The sequence below is a fragment of the Ascaphus truei genome, chromosome 13 (assembly GCF_040206685.1).
Source record: "Ascaphus truei isolate aAscTru1 chromosome 13, aAscTru1.hap1, whole genome shotgun sequence".
Lineage (NCBI taxonomy): Eukaryota > Metazoa > Chordata > Amphibia > Anura > Ascaphidae > Ascaphus > Ascaphus truei.
This window is the reverse complement of record NC_134495.1, coordinates 3327868-3353695: the sequence shown is the minus strand read 5'-3', so window position 1 is coordinate 3353695 and position 25828 is coordinate 3327868. Positions and strand designations below refer to the sequence as shown.

General features: G+C 44.7%; 1 protein-coding gene across 7 annotated transcripts in view; it reads right to left on the bottom strand.

Moving 5' to 3' along the window:
* The window catches only part of NOS1 (nitric oxide synthase 1), a 197413-nt gene that overhangs the window by 90671 nt on the left and 80914 nt on the right, over positions 1–25828 (bottom strand). The window contains exon 1 of one of the 7 annotated variants that reach the window (XM_075568101.1): positions 6562–6670. The exons of the other annotated variants lie outside the window; for them this stretch is intronic. The gene's annotated coding sequence lies outside the window, so the exon portion shown is untranslated. Of the gene's footprint in view, positions 1–6561; positions 6671–25828 lie in introns of those variants that run through there. 7 annotated transcript variants of the gene reach the window in all.

Genomic DNA, 25828 nt, shown 5'->3' with positions numbered 1-25828 from the left:
AAGACATTTGTGAAAGACAATTCCTCTAGATAGACTGTACAGTAGCAACTGAGTTGACTATAAGTAACATATATGACTTTGTAGACGTGATAATATATGGTTTACTGATGTACTCTATATGCAATAGTGTCATATAAACAAAATACTGTATATTATACAGCATTACATGAAATGTATAATTAAGTAAAACCGTATACAGTACCATCATTGATTTTCACTGTGCAATGAATAGGAAGTGGAGAGAAGTTATTAGCGAATAAGAAAGCCCACGCTATGGCCTTAGAGGAATGACGCTTCTGCCATATACAAGTGCATGATATGAAAGTCCTTATACAGGTCCATAGATCAGGTTCCCACCTGCAGTATATTATTATTTATATTAACAGAAGATTGAGACAGGTGGCAATCAGCAGCCTGCAAATGGGTTACATACCCCACTCGTCCGTTTCTCCCCACGGCACTTTGGACATATCCCAGAGCTGTGTCCAGCGCCAGCAAGTAATCTTTCAGCACCTTGGAGAGCGCTTGGAGTTCTGTAGCTGTCTGTTCACCACCATAGACACACTGTGTGCAGTACCTCCTCACTTGGAATACAATACCTCATTTAACTTGCCACTACTATATACCCCAACTACTGCACCGTGCATACTAAGAGCCTCTTACACCCTCATTATTTTGTATCCATTGCCCACAATCAGGTGCCCAGATCTGCAGCCTACTGTACTGCAGCTTCCACTATTTGCTTGGTGAATATTGCAGTCCGTACAGCAGGGAAAGAACAGGGGTTGTACATTTTGTATATGCACGAGTAACTAAGAAACATCCGTCTACTTTCTCTACACCGTTCAGCTTCACAGCTCTCACACAAACAAAAGTTACTGTACATTTCACCACCCCCTATAACTATCCCAAATTGGCCGGCTCCAGTTAACTCTTGTGCATCTGCTGTGAGTCTGTTCAGTACACACGTTTATCTGTGCTATTTAAAGATGTAATATCACCACACAAACTATTTGCCAAAACCTCAGGAAACCAACTCACATTTAATGATGAAAAACAACATCATGACTTCTTTAAATAAATGGCAGACATTTTATAAGCTTAAAAATATAAGAATATATCCCTGTAGTTCTGCAGCATGAAAACGTTTTATAAAAAAAAATGTTTTACCAGGAAGTAATACATTGAGAGTTACCTCTCGTTTTCAAGTATGTCCTGTTTCACGTATGTAACGTGAAAACAAACAGACTACAAATCTGGCTGAATTGCAACAAAAGTGTTTTTTGTTTTTTTTAAATAAATGTACTATCACAGGGTTCTCCTTTTATTAAGTGAAAAAGAAGTCCAGTAATATATGGAATGCAGTAAACTGTTACCCTGCAAGGGTAATTCTTCCCATCTGCGTCTACTTGTTTGACGTATTGAGTTCCATCTCTCTGTCAGTGGACAAAGTTCAATACCCAGGATGTTTTTCTGAAGCTTAGATATCTAACACCAATACAGCGCACACCATGTTTCAGTGTATCCCCCCTATGCCATAGGATTCCATACAGTACAGTATCACTATAGTATCATAGCCTATCCTTGCATATGAATTGAAAACGATTTGCCACCAATGTACTGAAGCTGAGCCTCAATTACCAAAATCACTTTACCAATTTACTAGTGTAAGCAAATAATCCCAATGAACAATGTCCAAGGACTTAATATGGAAATTCAAGTGATAAACATCTGTCTGGAATGTGTAAGTGGGAGTGATTTCCTTTGGCTGTATGTCTCATTAATTATAATGATTCCATATTGTGGCTGTCTTGTTGAATATTTCTGAAACTTTTCCCCCATACTGTGCTTGGATTTTCATCTATTTTTACACACTTTGCACAGATTCATGTACACACTACGCACTTTCTCTTTGCTATATTCTACTCATTGTGGTTTTATATTGTAACAATTCATATTCCAGAGGTTACACCTTATGTAGAGGTAAACTGTTGTGCTATGTTACAGACTGGGATAGTAAACGCGGTTTCAAGCTTCAAATACCATAAACAATAAGAGCTAAGTTAAAGGCAGGGGTGGCCAGCACGAGTGGCCAACTTCAGTCCTCAAGGGTCAGAATGGGACATTTAGTCACAGCCGATTCGCCGCTGGAACCCCCGCCGCCGGCCGCTTTGAAGGTAAGTTTTATTATTGGTTGGGACAGGAGGTTATTTTAAGGGTTTTAGCTGTTAGCGTAAGGGGTTAATTTAAGGGTTTTAGCAGCTAGAGAAGGGAGATCATTTAAGGGGTTTTAGCGGTTAGGGTATTTTTAGGGGAAGGGTTTAGGGTAGGGGTTTTAGTTTAGGGGGTTAATTTACCTTAGTGGCCGGCAGCAGAGTCACGGTGAAGCGCCGGTGGCCATTTGGTCACAGCAAAACGGTCACGACCAAATGTCCTAGACTGTCATGGTTCACCAACAGGTCAGGTATTAGGGATATTCCTGCTTCAGCACAGGAAGCCACAGTCATTATGACGGAGCCACTGATTGAGCCACCTGTGCTGAAGCAGGGATTTCCTGAAAACCTGACCTGTTCGTGGCCCTTTAGGATGGGAGTTGGCCACCTCTGATTTCAAGTATTCACAGAAAAACCAGGGCTGTAAGGCTATGAACAAAAGTTTAAAAAAAAGCAAGCTGCAGAAACCTATTTATTTCCCTGCTAAGGGCGTCTGTACTTTGTAATGGCAAAAAATAACAAAAAACACTGCGTAGTTAATGTTGACACTTCTGTTTTGCCCGTTTTTTTTACCGCCAACTCGAAAATGGCAATAACGTGTCAAGATTCTTCAAATCATTATCTTACCACCAATTTTGGTATGTAGATTAAATATCAAGCAAAGCCTACATGTTTGATAACATTTTCAGAGAAATCTTTTGATTAAAGTATAAAATACATATTAAATAGACTTATTTAAGTTTACAAACAAAAACAAATGATATATATATATAAATATATATATATATCTATATGAGAGAGAGAGAGAGAGAGAGACACAGAGACAGAGAGAGAGAGACCGACAGAACCGGATATCTGTGTTTATTGAAGACATAAAACAAATGACTATTTGTGTAAAGATGTCAATGGCTGAAACAATCAACCACAACTAAATATTGTGCTCATTATCAAAATACCTTTATTATAAATGAGTAATATGTATTGTCATTGCCAGTGTTGTTTTAGATCATGTTGAATGTAGCGTTCACACTAATGAACCAGTCACAATGCACAGAGAGATTTGCAGGTCTCTTCATGGATTCATTATACAGGGTGAGAATTAGGATTACTGCCTGTCACGTTACATTCCTGCAACCAATTAAAAGGTACGATGGAATGGATCAATTGCACAATAAATTAGGGACAAGCGCAGTAATTGGTTGATTTAAGTATGAAGCATGCGTCGTCATGTCGGTGTGAATGCTAAAATCCAGTTGAAGTAAATTGCCCCCATAGTTTAAGTGACAATGACACGTTTTTCTCACAGACACGCTGCTCCGTATAATCTAGCGCTGTCACCAGCATGCTCTCTTTGGCCATTTCATTGTTGAGAGTCTCCCCCACTAACACCTTTATCACTTAGTCTTCAGGAGTCTGAATGACAAGAGACCATCTTACCCCTCAAGGACCATCTTCCTCTACCTGCCTTGTATTATAATCCTTTTAACTGCATGGGACATTTACAGTGTGTATAACCTGGGAATTATCCCATCGTGCAGATATGGGTTAACCACCTGTAAAATTAACACAAAGTATAACATTTACAAATAGATACAGTAGATAAGCTGTTCTTTGGGAGGTTAAGGGGTATATAAAACACACACACACACACACACACATATATATAGTTAATTCATACTTCATTGTAACTAAATTGAAGTAAGTAATACTTCTGTTAGCGTAAATTATTTCTATTCCTGATGTTACTTAAGTATTATGTACGTGTGTGCACACACACATACATACACACACACACACGTATGTATATATATATATATATATACACACACACACACACACACACACACACACATATATACACACATACATACATATATATACACACACAAACAAACACACATGTACATACATAGTAGCCAGTATAATTACTTTGCCCTTTCCCTGTAGATTTTAGATCTGCCTGTACATTTCTTATGTAGTAGTAACAAATGTAGAGCAATTTAGTATCAGTGGATTTAAAAAACATGCACTAACATCTAATGTAAAGATGAGGGGTTTGGAGTAAAGGATCGCAGACCTATCAGATTTGAGACTATTGTTGTATTGTACTTGTAATGTATGTGAATGGGGTTAGTACTGGTTATAAAACTCAACAGTGAAATCCTGTTCCGCCTCATCTCTCATATCAAGCACAGAATGAACATATGGGTTATCATATTTGCGCACAGCCTTAGAGAAGCGTTAACATATCCTCTGCTTAATATTGTGCCAGGATTGAGTGATCTTGCCAGCATATTTCTGGGTTTCAGTCTTCACACAGATGCACAAACACACAACAGGGCAGTTAAACATAGAGCAACACACCCTGCACTTACATGCAGTGAAATATAACTACAAATCACACTACATACAGTTAACACACACACTTAATGTACAGTTACTGTAAATACCAGGGAATTAGACAGTAATGTATATCTATACATATTTACACCAATCAGCCCTCACATACATAATACACTTCCTTTGCTGACAATCTAGCCCAAGTTCTCATTACTGGTGAAAGCCAGTGACATGCTTATTAGCTTTGTTAGTTGTGAGGAGCTCTTTTGGAATGTGCCCTGTTTCCTTTTATCTCCAGTAGATGGAAATCTTAATATATTAAGAGGTTGCTGCATTTCCACTGAAATACATTCCCTACTTCCCAGTAAGTGACTGCACAGAGGTACTGTAGCATGGAGAGGAATGGTCTTGTCTCAATTACTGTAGATCAAGCAAAAAGGGAGAGACATTTCAGTCAAGTCAAAAGACAGAACAAAAGGCTTTTGCTGTCAATGACATACTGTACAGTCCATGACTCTTAGTGACTTACTGTAAATACAACAAGGGATTAGGCTATCCTTGTTCAGATGGGTGAGATTTGGATAATGTCTGATACTTTCAGAACTCCACACAATGTGCAGGTTTTAGTCTGTTACCTATCAAATAGTGCTATCGATTGTACAGGTATATAGGGTTAAGATCAATATAACAAACTGTGAGGATCTGGGAGGTCTATATATGCAGATGGGAACAACAACGGGCAAAAGAGACATTTAAACCCTACCCTACCAACATTCATTGGTGATACCGTATGTAAAGTGCAAAAGAAGGTGCTGGGTTGAAATATGTTCCAGTGAACACACAATCTTGTCTTATCTATTGAGGGGGATACTGTCTGTTCCAGCGTTATGTCTAGCAAAGAACTACAAACAACACAAATACAGAAAGATTTCACTAATCAGTAAGAGCCTTACCTGCCAATATACTACTGGTGAGAGGGGAGAGTACCTTAGATATGTTTGTGGAAAGTTGATAAAAAAAGCCTAATTAAACCTAATTTGGATTATTTTGTGATACCCCACGTGAGAAGTACTTGTATAAATGACCTTACTTTCCCTTTTCTATGAGCACATAGTACAATCTCACCCACTGTACTGTTTGATTGTCCCATTGGATGCTATAGAGATACCTTAATAACAGGCAAGATAAGTTTAGGGACATACTTTCATGGCATTACAAAGTCTAAAGTCTAACTGTCCATCAGCATTCAAAACAAAATATGTTGATCTGATATTATGCCACTAATGTTACAGGAGATCTCCTAATTGGTAGAAGGTGAACATTTTTACTTATGCTCTTTCCCAGGAGAAAAGTCTTAAAGCAATATATATTTTCCAAAATACGTCAGCACATTTTCTTTATTGACCATGCATTTGAGAGATGTACAGTATCTTGCTGATATGAAAGTTAGTGATATAAAAGAACTGTTCATTTAAATTCAGATACTGATTAGCCACAGGTTGAAAACCCTTGAAATGAAACAGCATGGTGGCTTGTTTTTTTTAAATAGATCTAGTTATATAAGCTCTCACATCTCTTTTCTAATGTGGTATGAGTAAAAAAAAATATAGTTATATTAGAGATTATTGTTTTTTTTTTTTACCCCTAGTATAATAATTTCACAGTCACAGGAAGTAAATGGTTAAATACTTTGTTTCAGGAATGTAAAGCCCTGTTAAAATCCTCAACATAGCTCCTGAAATGTTACAGGAGAGAAGGGAGACACCTAATTCTCTGTTTGGGTGGAAATGGCCTGTTATTATAAAATGATGCTCCCTTGTCTTACTTGAAGTAGTAGGTTCTTCACGATCTTGTGTTTCATTAAGATTAAAGACTGCCACTTACCTCCCGTATGGTGGGACAAGCAGTTGCAAAGATTTGTTTGTCCTTCCAACATCTGGTTCCTGAGCTTTGGATACATGTGTCAGTCTTGTGGAAAAGACACATAGATGAGATTATAAGTACTTACCTCCAACAAGCCTCAGCTATGCATCCACGGATAGTATTTTTTAATGCTTGCTCTTCTCTTGAGTCTACACAATGTGAGATCGAAGTACATTTGTCTCCCTCCCCTCCCTCTATCCCTCCCTCTCCCTCACTCTCCACTAAAAGTATCTCTTAAAGCATGAGATGAAAATGCACTATAAATATGTAGGGAGAGGGACCAGGCATGTGCTCAGTCAGGGTGGTGAGGATGAATTTATTGCTTAATGTACCTCCTTTATCCCATGATCATTGAAACAAATTAACTTTGACATCCAACCAGGGTTGTATGGGTGTGGAATGAAAGCAAACAGCCCTCATTATCAGAAAGCCAGTAAACTAACAAAAAAAAAAAAATCAGGCATCTGGTATTTAACCTAATTTCCCCACATCTCATCCTTAAAAAGGGCACAAATATATCTATGCAATTAGAGTCTATTAAGAATAAAGCAAAACAATAAAATGTGATGCAAATGTGGGGTATACATGTTGACATGATTCTGCTTTTGTGTTATTGCTAATGATAGATCTGCTCAAATACCCATTAATCAGAATAAAAAATGCCTTTCTTGGAAAAGCATAGGTTGGAAGAAAGGACAGCGATTCCTCTTACAGATAATATGAAAGGCAGGTGAATATCACAGGTATCTGTCTATAGATATGTCAGAATCTTCATACACAGTATACATTACAAGCGTGCACTTAAAACCAAGGATACTGTATATGTTGAAATGGCTGTTCATGGAGGATGGATCTGATTCACACTTGGATTTTCTGTCAACCAAGGGTGTCTCAGATTAACCTGTAGGGAAAATAACTCCTGATGTGATTTCAGTATATTGTTGATAACATCCTTTGCTGCTAGAATGGACAGCAATGCATTAGAGGTCCATCTGGAAGTTAGGAGGTTAAACATTTGGCATCACATTTTAAACTATAGATACATGCTTACTTTACAATGTGATCTGTGAACCCCCTGATTGTGATGACACTAATTGCCAGTGCAATTGTAAATTGAATATTTAGTAGTAATTAACAATATGTTAGTTTTCAACTGTGAGTAGGTTAAGTATTGATAAAATGATAAGGTGTCTAGGCAACTTGGTTCCTATTAATAGGGGTTAATAGGAGAATGATGGTGGAGACAGTGTCTTAGAGAAATACATCCAAAACTCAGCTCCCTTTTATTTCTGAACCCTCAAGTGGTCTGTGTACTGTACAGTATGTGGGATGCAGGAAGCAAAATATGTTCAAACAAGAACGACTAACAAGACACTATTTACAGAGCAGAAATATGTGCACCCAGGAATGTTACACAGCAGTGAGATCCCAGTGTGAATCGCATCAAACCTCCATTAACAGTCATTTAAACACATATCCCTGGTTTTAAGTGCAAGCTTGTGATGTAGGATGTCAATGAAAGTCCTGATCTGTTCCATAGACCGATACCTGTGATATTCACCTGCCTTTCATGTTATCTTTCAGAGGAATCGCTGTCCTTTCTTCCAACCTTTGCTTATCAAAAAAAAGGCATTTCTTTTAGTCTGATTAATGGGTGTCTGAGCAGATCTATCATTAGTAATACCACAAAAAGGAGGCATGTCAACACGTGAACCCCAACATTTGCATCAACGTACAAAACCTTGGTTTTTGTTGTATTCTTAATTGGCCCCATATGGAATACAGATACGTGTGCTCTTTTCAGGGGTGAGATATGGGGAAATGAAGTTAGAGAGAATGTGCCAGGTTTTTTGTTGGTTTACTGGCGTTCTGATAATGAGGGCTGTTTGCTTTCATGCCACACCCAGAAGCCCTGGTAGGAGCACCAAGTTAATTTGACTCACTGATAAGATACAGGAGGTACTGTACATTAAGCAGCAAACTCCCCTTCACCCCCCCCCCCCCCCCGGGATGAGCACATGCACACCCCCCCCCCCCCCCGGGATGAGCACATGCACACCCCCCCCCCCCGGGATGAGCACATGCACACCCCCCCCCCCCATGCCCGCCCACTCTCACTACATACGAAAAAGTTTTCCCTACAGGTATTTGACTGGGGCACCCTAACACCGCTCCAAGGGGACAGCACCAATAAACACATCACCACGAGACATGCAGACACCCCACACGGGACACGCAGACACCCCACACGAGACACGCAGACACCCCACACGAGACACGCAGACACCCCACACGAGACACGCAGACGCCCCACACGAGACACGCAGACGCCCCACACGAGACACGCAGACACCCCACACGAGACACGCAGACACCCCACACGAGACACGCAGACACCCCACACGAGACACGCAGACACCCCACACGAGACACGCAGACACCCCACACGAGACACGCAGACACCCCACACGAGACACGCAGACACCCCACATACCTTCACGTGTGCCTTTGATCTATTTCAGGGAGGAAATCCAGGGCAATAAGTCACTTTCTGCAGCTTCTCCTCTGTGTCCTCACTTCTATTCTAACATAGGACACGGAGGTGAGGAAAGCGATTTAAATGTGTAACCCCCCCCCAAAGACCAGCATCTAAGCCCAAAGCTGGAAGACATGTCTGTGACTTTCTGGTACCAGTTCTCCCGTGATATTCTTAGCCGCCCCCACGTGGATTACACTGAGAGCCCACTCAGAAACACGGAGCGTGTCTTTTCTTCTCTGTTGTCAAGAAAACAGCCATAGTAAAAAGCCTCCCAGTGCTGTCAGAGTAAAGAAGTGCTGGTAGAAAGTTCTCATGTTAATAAGGATCATGGAATGTTCTAGATCAGTGTCGCGCGAGATTACTCACTGGGTCACCGCTAGCAGGGCTGCCGGCAGGGGGCAGAGCTGGGGCAAGTGTCCAGGCGACAATTTCTGCATCCGGCTACCGGGCCCAGCTCTCCCCAGTCTGCCCCCCCTCCAAGCTCTCCCCCGCACCTCACTCCAGTCTGCCCCCCCACCCCAGCTCCTCACCCCAGTCTGCCCCCCCACCCCAGCTCCTCACCCCAGCTCCTCACCCCAGTCTGCCCCCCCACCCCAGCTCCTCACCCCAGTCTGCCCCCCCACCCCAGCTCCTCACCCCAGTCTGCCCCCCCACCCCAGCTCCTCACCCCAGTCTGCCCCAGCTGCTGCGCTGTGGGGCCTTCACTTCAGCCCCTCCGCATGTCAGCACCAGAAGTTGGGCCCAACTTCCACATCCACCGATGCGGGACCCGAGCCCTCCCCCACAAGGTAAACATGTGCATGTGTTTTTTTTGGGGGGGGGGGGAAGTGAGAGGGGGGGGGAAGTGAGAGGGGGGGAGGGGGGGGGGGGAAGTGGGAGGGAGGGGGGGGGGGGGAAGTGAGAGGGGGGGGGGGGGAAGTGAGAGGGGGGGGGGGGGGAAGTGAGAGGGGGGGGGGGGGGAAGTGAGAGGGGGGGGGGGGGGAAGTGAGAGGGGGGGGGGGGGGGGGAAGTGAGAGGGGGGGGGGGAAGTGAGAGGGGGGGGGGGGAAGAGTGAGAGGGGGGGGGGGAAGTGAGGGGGGGGGGAAGAGTGAGAGGGGGGGGGGAAGTGAGGGGGGGGGGGGAAGTGAGAGGGGGGGGGGGGAAGTGAGAGGGGGGGGAAGTGAGAGGGGGGGGGGAAGTGAGAGGGGGGGGGGAAGGGAAGTGAGGGGGGGGAAGGGAAGTGAGGGGGGGGGGAAGTGAGAGGGGGGGGAAGAGTGAGAGGAGGGGGGGGGGGAGTGAGAGGAGGGGGGGGGGAGTGAGAGGAGGGGGGGGAAGTGAGAGGGAGGGGGGGGGGGGAAGTGAGAGGGAGGGGGGGGGAAGTGAGAGGGAGGGGGGGAAGTGAGAGGGGGTTGTTCTTAAATTGTTGCAAAAATTTGTTTCTTATACTGGGTCACTAGAAAAACAGTTTGTAAAACAGTGATCTAAATGCACCGGGTTATAATATTTATACTAATGTGTGTGTGCGTGTGTGTATATATATATATATATATATATCTATATCACACACACGCACTATAAATCCCACGCTGTGAGCACACTCGCACGTCTCAGACAGGTCCACAACCCTACCCTTCCCATTATCGCTTAGCACACAATGCTTCCACTGCAGCCAGGGATTCTGGGTAATGACATGCAAATGAGCACTCACCCCGTGTCACCCTTTGCTTTTTACCCATTTTACCAATCTTACTTTACTCACACACTCACACACTCACACACTCACACACTCACACACTCACACACACACACTCACTCTCACACTCACACACACTCACACACACACACACACACACACAAACACACACACACACACACACAAACACACACACACTCACACACACACTCTCACACACACACACACACACTCAGGAGCCAGATCAGAAAACAGCAGAAGGGCCTCAAGCTTCTTGCAATCTAATTGATGCATTTAAACACCTGAAAACTATATTTCAAAATGTTGCCGCATTTCTAACGTCGGCACCAGATATAGATATAAGTATATGGATCAATAAACCAACCTTCTTTTTGCAAGTAACCCTGGTATGCAACTCTGCTTCTGTGCTATATTATACACAGACAAAACATATCGACATAACGAACATGTCTGGCAGGTAAGAGGTTAACTTCCGAACAAACCTGTCCATTCAATTCAATCGTGTTTCCTTGTAAAAGGGTCGCAGCAGCCCATCTCAGGACAGTTAACCCCTTCCACTGTGTCGATGAGTAGAACACTGATACACCGTCACTATTGGCCAAATCAGCCATCTAACCCTGATCATTCTTAACCCCTTCACTGCTGACACAGCAGAGACTATATAGGCCTTATTACCCCTTCACTGCTGTATAGCATTACTGTCCTTCCCTAATGTACACTGTAACAGAACGTGTGTGCATCATACATGATACAGGTTTACCTTGGGTCAGGCCAGGCCCAGTGTCTGCGGGGGTCCGCTGGCTGGGGGGACCCGGCCAGCGCTGCACATTACCCCCGACCTCTGGCCAGGCCCCGACCTCTGCTGCCTGTAAGCCTCTTCCTTTCTCTGCCCCACGCCGCCGAGCTTCCACTGCCGGCGCGCAACGGGGCTCTCTGACGTCAGCGCGCCAGAAGTAAGCTTGACCCAGCTTCCGGCACGCCGTGCGCTGACGTCAGAGAGCCCCGTCGCTCGGCGGCGTGGGGCAGAAAGGAAGAGGCTTATAGGCAGCTGAGAGTCAGGGCCGGCCGGAGGGCCTGGCCAGAGGTCGTGGGAAATGTGCAGTGCCGGCCGGGCCACCACAGTCAGCGGGCCCGGGACACCAACCCCAGCAGACCCCCCTGTTGGCAGCCCTGCCTGTGCTGCGCATTGTATCAGTGACGCTGCGCATTGTATCAGTGACGCTGCGCATTGTATCAGTGACGCCGCGCATTGTATCAATGACAACGCGCATTGTACCAGTGACGCCGCGCATTGTATCAGTGATGCTGCGCATTGTAACAGTGATGCTGTATCAGTGACGCTGCGCATTGTATCAGTGACGCTGTATCAGTGACGCTGCGCATTGTATCAGTGACGCTGTATCAGTGACGCCGTGCATGGTATCAGTGACGATGCGCATGGTATCAGTGACGCCGCGCATTGTATCAGTGACGCCGCGCATTGTATCAGTGACGCCGTGCATTGTATCAGTGACGCCGCGCATTGTATCAGTGACGCCGCGCATTGTATCAGTGACGCCGCGCATTGTATCAGTGACGCCGCGCATTGTATCAGTGACGCCGCGCATTGTATCAGTGACGCCGCGCATTGTATCAGTGACGCCGTGCATTGTATCAGTGACGCCGCGCATTGTATCAGTGACGCCGTGCATTGTATCAGTGACGCCGCGCATTGTATCAGTGACGCTGTGCATTGTATCAGTGACGCTGTGCAGTGACGCTGCGCATTGTATCAGTGATGCCGCGCATGGTGTCAGTGACGCCGCGCATGGTATCAGTGACGCCGCGCATAGTATCAGTGACGCCGCGCATGGTATCAGTGACGCCGCACATTGTATCAGTGACGCCGCGCATGGTATCAGTGACGCCGCGCATGGTATCAGTGACGCTGCACAGCGCTGTATAGCATTACTGTCCTTCCCTGATGTACACTGTAACAGAACATGACGGAGCAGTGTGCATGATAGAGAGCAAAGGGTTAACAAAGAAAATGTCATCAGTCTACCACATGGGTGGACAGTTCCAGTCCTCAAGGGCCCAAGATATCACAGCTTCAGCACAGGTGGCTCAATCAGTCCTTCCTTCAGCACAGGCGGCTCAATCAGTCCCTGCTTCAGCACAGGTGGCTCAATCAGTCTTTGCTTCAGCACAGGTGGATTAATCAGTCCTTGCTTCAGCACAGGTGGCTCAGTTGAGCCACCTGTGCTGAAGCAGGGATATCCTGATAACCTGACCTGTTGGGGGGAGGGGGAGGTGGGGAGGTCTTGAAGACTTGAGTTGGCCACTCCTGCTTTATGTAATCAAAAGTGAAGCTATCAATGTGCTTAATATCCATAGTGAAGGATTTCCGTCATGAATTGGTCTTTTACAACCAATCACATATTTTCTTCATCATTCTACCTTAAATAGGGAATGCTCCACTAAACCTATTACAATTCTTGGGCAAGATAATAAGCAGTTCTAATTCATTTCAGTGCTAACCAGTTGGAACTATTTGAGTTTATAAGTATAATTATAATAAATATACTGACAATATAATACTTATAGTCAGATATAGTTTGTTTATATTAACACCAGGTAAAATTGGATTACTACATATTGCAGATTAGGATCTATTTATCCCCTGGGGCATTTCACCATATCCTTCTACATTATGGGATTCATTTTGTAACCCATTAGTTTATACATACTGTATATTGCATATTTATTTTAATTGTGCCGAAGTTATATTTATAGCACTTTCTCTAATTTGCACTCTTTTGTGACATTATATTCACACATTTTGTTACCGTAATTAGTATTTCACATTTGTTCACTTTACATTAGATAGTGGTGATTTTTTCCCCCATTATCTATCTATCTATCTATCTATCTATCTATCTATCTATCTATCTATCTATCTATCTATCTATCTATCTATCTATCTATCTATCTATCTCCATGGATGCAGAAACACTTTACACAAACATCCCCCACGAGGATGGGATTTCAGCCTGCAGATACTTTCTGGGACCGCATGAGCCACTCACAGAGACTGTGACTAAATGCATCAAATTTATTCTGACCCATAACTACTTCACATTTGGAAATGACACATACCTCCAGACAACCGGGACTGCTATGGGAACTCGGATGACGCCACAGTATGCCAATCTGTTCTGCGCAAAGCTGGAAAGTTACTTTCTTTCCACCTGTCACTTGAAGCCCCTTACATACCTTCGCTACATCGATGACATCCTCCTGATTTGGACCTCTGGGGAACAGGACCTACTACAGTTCCATGAGAACTTCAATATGTTCCACCCGACCATCAACCTCAAACTCAGCCATTCCCCGGACAAAGTATATTTCCTAGACACCACCATTACTATAAAGAACAACCAACTACAGACTTCTGTATGCCGCAAACCTACAGACAGAGACAGCTATTTGAGGGACAACAGCTTCCACCGACACACACGAAGCCTGCAACCATCTACAGTCAAGCCATACGATACAACCGGATATGCTCCGATACAGCAGACAGAGGCTAGCGGATTACAGCCTTAAGATCGGATTTCGCAAACCGTGGATATAACCACAGAATTTTAGACTAGAAAATCCACCAAGCCACCAGAATACCAAGAAGTGATCTACTAGAATACAAACAGAAAGAGACAAGCGACAGGGTACCTTTGGTGGTCAGATATAATCCACCCCTAGAGGCCCTATGCAAGATCGCCAGGAAACTACAACCCATTCTCCAGGAAGATACAAGACTGCAACAGGTCTTCCCCGAAACACCCTTATAATCAGACAACCTCATAATCTCAAGAAAATGATGGTGAGGAGTAAAGTATTCAACAGTACAACTGAATGCTGGACAAAACCATGCCAGGACGCTAGATGCAAAACCTGCGCAATGCCCCACACAGCGGGCACAATACAAATACCACACAGGAATCTGGAGTACAAAATCAGAGGAAGGTTCACCCGTTCATCCAGCAATGTCGTGTACCTCATCATGTGCATGAATTGCCCAGGGGGCTGCTACTACATAGGTGGGACGGGACAGGGGCTAAACAATAGAATGAACCTGCATCGCCACAGCATCACACGCGGAACAAGAGACAGTCCTGTAAGGGAGCTTCAATACACATGTATGCTGATGACGCACTCTTATATGCACACAGCCCTAGCCTCTCCGACTTCAGTCTGACTTTTTGAGACTTGAAAATTGTATTTCCCAAAACAAACTGTTTTTAAACACTAACAAGACTGTAACAAAGGTATTTGGGACCAAGGCTAAATTTTTAAAGCTTCCAATGAATGAGCTCCAGATCAGAACCAACTCTAATATCATCCTAGCCCCTGTTACTAGTTTCAATTTGGGCATATGGTTTGACTCCCATTTAACATTCGGGATGCACATTGATATCCTGACATCCAAGACCTATGCCAAACTAGGTGTACTTTATAGGAACAAATCCTGCCTACGTCTGCTGGTCAGAAAGCGTATCACACAGCAGATGCTAATGCCAATTATAGACTATGGAGACATAGTATACGGCTCGGCACCACAAACCCACCTTAGCAAACTTGACACCCTCTACAATTCATTATGCCGTTTTGTTCTCCAATGCAACTATAACACACATCACTGCGATATGCTCAAAGAACTAGATTGGTCATCACTTGATAGTTGGAAAGTGAACTGTGACGGTCACAAATCCGGCGCTCAGAGGTTGAATAGGGAAGCTGAGCGAAATTGTATGATGTATCATAAATAGGGGAGACCGAAACACAGGCTGACCTCAAAATGTAAAAACGTGAGATTGCAAATACTCCTAAGCAACTGGCTTATATATCGTCCGATTCTCTTCACCACGATCTGGCAGCGACTCCTCCGTCGCAATGGGTGATGGGAAGCCGGCGCTGTCTGTATCCAACTGTTGTCCCAGCAAACCGGCGTGCTACCGATGACGTCACGAATGTCTGTAGTGCTCCTCCCGCAGGAGAAAAGATCAGTGCACCGCCAAGGAACCATGCAAAGGCTGAGAAGTGTGACTTGAAAAATCTTTATTGCAGCATGAAAGTAGAGCTCTGGCGGATCCTCTAATGCGTTTCACGCCGAAGCGCTTTGTCAAAGAGCTCCACTTTCATGCTGCAATAAAGATTTTTCAAGTCACACTTCTCAGCCTTTGCATGGTTCCTTGGCGGTGCACTGATCTTTTCTCCTGCGGGAGGAGCACTATGGTCATCACTTGAGTCTAGGCGCAAAGTTAATCTTTCCTGTCTTGCCTTCAAATACTTTCTGGGCAAGCTACCTGTCTATCTGAACACGTTCCTCACCCCTACCACATGCAGCACTTATCATCTGAGATCTGACTCCAAAAGACTGTTCATGGTCCCAAGGTTCAGCAAAGTATCCGGCCGCTCCTCCTTCTCTTACCGTGCACCCCAAAACTGGAACAATCTACTGGAGACTCTCACAGCCACCACCTAAGTTCTTTCAAATCTAAAGCTGTCTCACATTTTTATCTGGTCTGTAACTGTTACATACGCCTAAACCATATATTATCTCTTACTGTGCATGGAATATACCATATATTATCTCTTACTGTGCATGGAATATACCATGTATTATCTCTTACTGTGCATGGAATATACCATGTATTATCTCTTACTGTGCATGGAATATACCATGTATTATCTCTTAGGCCTGGGACATAGAGGAGCAAACAGCGCTGAGCCACGGTCCTGCTCTGCCTCGCCTGCTCCAAAATGCTGCTTTTTCCTGTCCTTGCAGGCGAGGCAGTGAGCGGGGGCGGAGCGGAGGCGTGCCAGGAGGCAGAGCGGGAGACGAGGCTAGTCCCTCGCTCCCATTGGATGTGAGCGGTCACGTGACCGCTCACATCGCTTCCCTGAGCGGCAAATTTGAAAACCTGCCTGTCTCGGCAAAGTTTCTCAGCCTCCGCACGCATCAGCACGCATGCGGAGGGAGAAACTATAGCCGCGCTGATGACAGATGCAGGGGCTTTGTGCATCTGCTCAGCGCGGCTCAGCCCGCCTCAGCGAGCTTAAAACTCACTATGTCCCACGCCTTACTGTGCATGCAATGTCTTGTATATAATGTATACCCTGCTCACTTAATGTAACTATGTATTTGTAACCATCTGTATCTGTCATCATAACTCTGTGCCCAGGACATACTTGAAAACAAGAGGAAACTCAATGTATTATTTCCTGGTAAAACATTTTATAAATAAATATATACAGTACACACATCCTTATAATATAAAGCAAGATATTTCTACTGCTCATTTCACCAAAAGACGTATATTAAATCTGCACCATCCCAGGTTTTGTTATAGTTCTCTGGTTATCAATCAGATGGAAGTAATAAGAAGTTGGATGCTGTGATGTAATCTTTCTTTATATTGTGGTATTTGTTGTTCTATTGTTAATTCACGCGTGTTCCTTCACAACTTTGTCAGTGGGTATGGATGCTATAAAGTTTAAGACTTTTAAACAAGTAGCGAGGCTGTTTTGGGCCACTTGAGAACCCATGTATCCTACAAAAGCAAAAAAGTCAAACTTCTTCTTGTTAAAATGAAGTCGCTGCTCTCACCAACCAAAGGTGATCTATGAAATAAATGACAGATTGCACAGAAGAAATGTCAGGGACCCCCATTATAACACTCCATAACTTGTCCTTTAGAACCAAAACATATCGCAGGCAGAAGAAAGGAGTCAAGTAGCTACAGTTAATGCTGGCGTGATATCCCACAGTGGCGCTGTTGAATGGTTAAGGCGATAATACATGTGATTTTATTTCGTGCTAATAATGTCTACTACGTCTGTAGATATGTTGATGTTAATAGGTGCACGTTCAAAATGCATATACAGATGTAGCAGACGTCACTGCTCCTGTTGATAACATAATGTAAAGAATATTGCAGAGCTCCTATAGGATGCAATGACACCGCAGAATATTGCAGAGTTCCTATAGGATACAATGGCAGTGACACCGCAGAATATTGCACAGTTCCTATAGGATACAATGGCAGTGACACCGCAGAATATCGCAGAGTTTCTGTAGGATAAAATGGCAGTGACACCGCAGAATATCGCAGAGTTTCCATAGGATACAATGGCAGTGAAACCGCAGAATATCGCAGAGTTCCTGTAGGATACAATGGCAGTGACACCGCAGAATATTGCAGAGTTCCTATAGGATGCAATGGCAGTGACACCGCAGAATATCGCAGAGTTCCTGTAGGATACAATGGCAGTGACACCGCAGAATATCGCAGAGTTTCCATAGGATACAATGGCAGTGACACCGCAGAATATTGCAGAGTTGCTATAGGATACAATGGCAGTGACACCGCAGAATATCGCAGAGTTCCCGTAGGATACAATGGCAGTGACACCGCAGAATATCGCAGAGTTTCCATAGGATACAATGGCAGTGACACCGCAGAATATCGCAGAGTTCCTGTAGGATACAATGGCAGTGACACCGCAGAATATCGCAGAGTTCCTGTAGGATACAATGGCAGTGACACCGCAGAATATCGCAGAGTTCCTGTAGGATACAATGGCAGTGACACCGCAGAATATCGCATAGTTCCTATAGGATACAATGGCAGTGACACCGCAGAATATCGCAGAGTTCCTGTAGGATACAATGGCAGTGACACCGCAGAATATCGCATAGTTCCTATAGGATACAATGGCAGTGACACCGCAGAATATTGCAGAGTTCCTGTAGGATACAATGGCAGTGACACCGCAGAATATCGCAGAGTTCCTATAGGATACAATGGCAGTGACACCGCAGAATATCGCAGAGTTCCTGTAGGATACAATGGCAGTGACACCGCAGAATATCGCAGAGTTTCCATAGGATACAATGGCAGTGACACCACAGAATATCGCAGAGTTTCTGTAGGATACAATGGCAGTGACACCGCAGAATATCGCAGAGTTCCTGTAGGATACAATGGCAGTGACACCGCAGAATATCGCAGAGTTTCCATAGGATACAATGGCAGTGACACCGCAGAATATTGCAGAGTTCCTGTAGGATACAATGGCAGTGACACCGCAGAATATTGCAGAGTTCCTGTAGGATACAATGGCAGTGACACCGCAGAATATTGCAGAGTTCCTATAGGATACAATGGCAGTGACACCGCAGAATATTGCAGAGTTCCTGTAGGATACAATGGCAGTGACACCGCAGAATATCGCAGAGTTCCTGTAGGATACAATTACAGTGACACCGCAGAATATCGCAGAGTTCCCGTAGGATACAATGGCAGTGACACCGCAGAATATCGCAGAGTTCCTGTAGGATACAATTACAGTGACACCGCAGAATATCGCAGAGTTCCCGTAGGATACAATGGCAGTGACACCGCAGAATATCGCAGAGTTCCTGTAGGATACAATGGCAGTGACACCGCAGAATATCGCAGAGTTCCTGTAGGATACAATGGCAGTGACACCGCAGAATATCGCAGAGTTCCTGTAGGATACAATGGCAGTGACACCGCAGAATATCGCAGAGTTCCCGTAGGATACAATGGCAGTGACACCGCAGAATATTGCAGAGTTCCTGTAGGATACAATGGCAGTGACACCGCAGAATATCGCAGATTTCCTGTAGGATACAATGGCAGTGACACCGCAGAATATTGCACAGTTCCTATAGGATACAATGGCAGTGACACCGCAGAATATCGCAGAGTTCCTGTAGGATACAATGACAGTGACACCGCAGAATATCGCAGAGTTTCCATAGGATACAATGGCAGTGACACCGCAGAATATCGCAGAGTTCCTATAGGATACAATGACAGTATTTAGGTGCCTTGGGGTAGGTGGCCACCCTGCCCCCCGCCCCCCAGGAGATAATAGAGGTGGTTAACATAATGTTAATAACTAGTGAATACAGCGTTACTATTAACGGGATGTTAACCTAATGTCACGTTAATTAGACAAACAGCTTAGTTTATCTGTGCCTAAAATGCCATACATAGAGGGTTATTTTATGTTTCCTGTAGCAAAATTACGAGAAAACTATAGCAAACAAAATGTCCCCAGATTTATCACAGAATAATAATACCCTATAGAATGCTATAGGGTTTCCTGCTCTGATAAACAACATGTAGATGTATTACTCCAGTGTTGCAGCTGGGAGACTTTGAAACCTAATTGACACAGAGTCCGAACTAAGCATTGCTTATTACCTTTTTGGCACCCAGAAATCTCATCATAAAGTTCCCTTGGGGGTGCCAAAGATGTGTTTTTTCATTTTCTTTGGCACCCAGAAATGGCCCAAGCTTGATTTACAAATGTTAATGGGACGTACTAAAAGAAGAATGTTTCAGCGAACAAAAGGAGAGAAAGCGTGACGCGTCCCCATCGTCCACCAAGTTCAACTCGCCATAAAACCTGGAAAAGTCTGTAAATACCACAGTATTAGCGCAGAATAAAGTTGCTATGTACAGTATCACCCCAAAAATGTATTTGACGCAGCACGAATGTTTCATTATTTAGGTTACAAAAATGTAATATTTATTCATTTATATTTACTAACACTAGTTATAAATTAAAAAATATATACAGAATTCTGTTGTCATTTAAATTGCATTAATCAAGTATTAAACATGACGCGATAAGTCGAAAATTGTAAAACTAATTATGCAAATTTTAAGAAGGTTTGTATTACTTTTTAGCACTGAAATTTCGACGGACAAATGTTTTTTTTTTTTTTAAATATATCTGATATTTAAATCTCCTAGCTGCAAACAAAGGCAGAACCAAATGTATCCAAATAATCCTATTGCAAGCAGTTGGTTTGCCGTATTCTTACAGCCAGGGGACTTAGACACATCACCCTGTGCAATCTCATAGACTGCAATATTTATCTCCGTGATATAAGAAGTGCATGGGTTATAATGCAGGACTGTCCCAGGACCAGGGAGTAAAGGGAGACAGGCATGTCCCTGGTGGATGCACATCATCAATATGCAGTCTGGTCTGTGAAGCACATATAGTACAATAATATATATTGTTCTGATATCATTGAATATATCCCTTCTTGCACATTATTTCTCTCCCTTCTGCATTTATTCTCACGTCTCCTCCTCTTGTGTATTGTTCCCGCGTATTTCCACTTCTGCATCCTTCCACTGGCTGTGTGACGGCCTGGATTAACTCTCTATGGGGACCACAGTGTGCTAATGAGTCCCAAATGGGACAGCTTGAGTCTAAAGAGCTGGATTCCTGTGTGCTAGCTACAAAGTGATCACAAGAAAGCCACCAGATATAACGCTCCCTCTTGCCCGCATTTCACATTTTGTGATCAGTAAATTGATGAGACTAACCTCAATGACAGGACGGATCATTACATTTGGAGTCTACGAAAAGCATTTAATATCCTGATCATTGTACATTTACTTCTGGACTTATAAAAATAGATCTCGGAGTCCTTGGGAAACTAATGGAGGGAACAAGATGCCTTGGAAAGAAAAAGAAGTTCTGTTATGTCCAATTGTCCCTTCCAAATGTCCCTTTGCAAGATAATGCTTGGATAACGTCACTGAAATGATACTTGTAATTCAAGTAATTAGATAAAGATATTGGTAAGTGATTTGTACAGCTAGTAAGATGTGTATTTATATATCTGGGTACATAAGCCATGCTAGTATAAAGATGCAGAGGGAGTAATGCAATCATTCCAAAGAAACGTTTATTTTGAATGAACAGACTTGTTTTCTGCTTGTGGCTGCATCGAGTGCGTGAATCTTGTATTGTACCTTTATCTACCAGGCCTAATAAAGGATGCGGTGGGTATAAAAGGTGACAATATTCTCTCCCTTACATGGCCCAGCAAAATGTCTAACCTGATGCTCATCATTAGCGACGGGCGAATCCGCCCAAACCCGTTTCCCGGATTTTTCCCCCCCTCACCCCCCCAAATCCATCTTTTGGTGTAAAATCCGGGAATGGATTTGTTCGGTTTCAATCCGCATGAATTCATCAAAAACCACCATCGGGTCCAGTCCGTTGTCGCAATTGTAGAATCCAATTGGCGGATTCAGCAATTCTAAAGAATCCGTGGAGTGCATCGGTAATAATAATAATAATAATAATAATAATAATAATAAAAAACGCAAAACACGGATCGCCCTTTTTTGAGGTTGATCCGCTGAAATCCAGGGACCAACGGAACCGGCCGATCCGCTGCGGATCCAAATTTTGGCGCAAAAATTCACCCACCTCTACCCAACATGAGGCGGGCAGATTTCCGGGACGCGAGTCATGGAGTTTTATTTTCTAAGTTAGAAAAAAGGGGAAGAAACATAATGCAGAGAATTGAATGAATCCCATTATAAGTTACAATAATAAGAATTACCATTATATAATTATTAGACACTTTCTTGTGACGCCTCACATTGCAGGCTGATGCACATACAGTACACAATGGGATGGACAGGCACACGTTCTCTTCTCAGCATTAGCTTACGCACTTCCCCAGGTGCAGGAGGTTAGCAGGAGGTTAGCATCACGCTGTCCCAGCAGCTAAGCTGGTGCACAGATTGTAGTATTTAGAGCAAAGTCCCTTGATACATACGCATTTAGAGACACAAAACTCTTTGCTTCAATTTAGCTTTTATGCATCTGCTCCCAAAGGTTATTTTAAAAGGCATGCAATTGTAATATGCATCTATATAATAAAAATGCTTAAGCCGCCAGGTACCCCCCGGGGCTACTAATTCCCTGCCTAAGGCTAAGGCCCCGCTCCCAGAGTCAGCGCACCTGCGCTGCTGACAGGCGGTGCGCTGAGATACACAGACCGCGATCTGCGGTCTGTAGGGAGCGGGAGCCGGAGCGGGAGGTGGGCGGGAGGTGGGAGGTTTGATCGGGAGGTGGGCGGGAGGTGGGAGGTTTGATCGGGAGGTGGGCGGGAGGTGGGCGGTTTGACAGGGAGGGGGGGCGTGGCTTGAGCGGAGGGACCCGCTACTCTCCCCCCCCCTCCCTCCACGGACTCGGGCTGGAGCTGGAAGGTAAGTTTAAACACACACACGCAGGCACTCATTCATACACGCGCGCGCACACACACACACACACACACACACACACACACAGGCAGGCACTCGGGCACACACACACACAGACACACACAGACAGAGGCAGGCACTCGGGCACACACACACACAGACAGGCACTCACGCACTCAGACACATACACACACAGACAGGCACGCACTCAGACACACACACAGACAGGCACTCACCTGCTTTCACTCCACACTCCTCCCCGCTCCCCGAAGCCTCTCCTCCTCCCGAAGCCTCCCCTCCCCATTGGCTCACAGCCACACACGTCACGCGTCAAAGCTAGAAAACACCATTCTCTGGTGTCTCCAGCGGCTGACGCGCTACAGCGTGTAGTGCTCTGTGCAGCCAGGGGGGACCGGGACCGGCTCGCGAGGATTCCCCTGCTGGTGGGGAACTCGCGACCCGCCGCCCGCGCCAACGAGCGCAGCGGGTCCGAGGTCTAACACGTAAGTCCTGGTACCAGCGCAGGCAGCGTTAGGATTAAATCTATGCCCTGCTGCACTAAGCAGTTCCCTTGAGTGACGGGGGAGGGTGGCCTAAGGCCTAGGGACCGCCCACATGGGGCTGAGACCTGGTGCCCCTCCCCTGGTAACAAAAAGGAGCTGCAGCCAATTTTAGTTCTGTTCTTCCCTCTCCTTCCTAAGGGAGTGGGACTGTAGTTCTGTTCTACCCTCTCCCCTCTTGGAAGTGGGTTATGAGTTCTATCCCCTGCTTCAGAGGAGTGTAAGCAGCTACCTCATGCTCCACCAGGGAGTGTGGGAGATTGGGATAGACCTTTGGGGCCCCAAGCCCTGGGGGTCGAGTCCAGGGACAAGAAGGGGAGATATTGTGGTGTTAGAAATGCTGTCATGGATTGTATTGCTGCAATAAAGATCAAGTTGCTGTTTTATACTCCTGCCTGAGGCTGCAGCCTGTCAGGGGGAGCGGGAGGTGTTTTCTACAGGGGACTGCACCTATCTGCAATAGGCCCTGTGGGAATGGAGGCGCTGTACCATCGGAGATAGGAGTTGCTGATCACCAAAAGCCTGGCCTGTTGATTCCCCAACTACCATGGGCGGAAGCTCAGGGCCTTCTGTATACCTGCAGGTTACAACACCGTGTAACAGTGAGATCTTCCGTCTTGTGGGGGAACACCGGTACTTATCAACAGATAGTGTAAAATTGGGAGCCTGGGTTAGTGCAACACGTGGAACACTCATGCATTGTACGGCACAGCGTTCCTGGACTTTCCAGCGGTGGAGGGGTTCGTAATTATAATTTGTCTTGCATACAGATGTAGCCAACTTTACTGCATCTGTTAACGCATCAGTGTTGTAAAAATTAAGTGTTAACGCCTGGAGGCACATTATTTCTTGCACGTCAACATTTGTTTCAATGGCTCCACATCAAATCTTTGCGTTAAACGACACACCAGCTTTGGCGCAGAGCATCTCGTTAACGGGTGCAATAGCATTGGCTATAGTACTGGGTAAGGTATGGAACACCATACATCAAATCTTCAGCCACAGTTCTTGCCCCGATAGGATCGGAATGTATTGTTTCATGCAAGAAGATTCGCGTTCGCCAGGTTACGTGCGGCGGGCACTGGGTTTTGCATGGAGTTTTCCCACTTTAAACACGGCGCTGTTCTAACCGCCCAAGCCACCCACCTTTCACTCTCTTAGCAAAGGGCAGTTTGTCCCTGAGCATTTTGGCCCTGTATTTACTAAGCAGCGTTCTGCCATGTGACACCTGGAACGGGAAGCGCCATACAACCCATTGACCGGGTGAGTCATCAAAGCGCGATCGTGGCTGAATCTGCGATACCTGCCATTAAAGGCAATGGCAGGTGGCCCTGATTCTAGGCGCAATAGCTCAGATTGCGCTACAATGCCTTCCGGCCATTGACTTGAATGGGCTGTAAGCTGTCTTCTGGCGCTGGAAGGCGTTTAGTAAATATGGCTCTTTATCATTGAGATGACTGATGGTAACATAGATCGTACACACTGTGATACGGCCGAGTATTGCAGTACCTACACTGGCAAAACTTTATAAAACAAAGTGATACAATACATAAAACAAATACTGCGTAAAGTTATTCATTTTTAATCCACTTGAACAATACAAGGTTTGTAACAAGTGCCTGGAGGGGGTGGAACTACTTCTTGATGCTGCTAAACAAGCGTACCTATCAATCAGATGTACGTCTATATCATACTGTCAACACCAACTTGTGGCGTTGCCAATTACTCTTGGGAAAGACTTGACATTCCCATAGCAACCACCAAGAAGATCATTGTAACTGAATGTGCTTTTACTCGTCAGAGTTGCATATCATTTCCAGAATGGGAAGGAGATTTCAAACTGGTGCCAACTCAGTGGATTTTGGGGTGCTATAACACCCTACAAAGGACACGAAGCATACACAAGGTGTGATTATGTCCCTCTTTTGGATACTGTATGTTTTGAGACCGCCTTCCCCTTGCTGGGGAAGATCTCGGCTTCATTTTTCTCAATGGAGCTGAAATCTTTCTGAGCAAGAGGAAACTAGTTTTGTAGCATATTGAATAAGGGCCTTTGTGTCTATGCAATAACGTGATTGAATTAGTTGGTAACCTTAATCTAACAGTAACACCTCTGGCCACCATCTTTTTGTTGTTTTTAAAGTAACATTTGTATAGTCCAAAGCTGCTGTTTTCTCAAAACCCCCAAATAATTCAATAAGGATTTTCGTCTGAAAATGTTTCGAACGGCTGCTTCAGAATGAATAGAAATGACCGCTTAATACAGTCAATAGAAAATGTTTATTTCACTGCATTATCAACTCTCTAAAGCCTCTGATGAATAAGAAGTTAAAGTGAATGACCTGTACAGTGTCTCCCAGGGCCAGGAGGAGTCATGTCATAGCATCACTTAGTATAAATGGCCCCAAATCCCTTATCTACACTCTACTGTGATAAGGGTGCAGTAATCATGGGATGGAATTGTA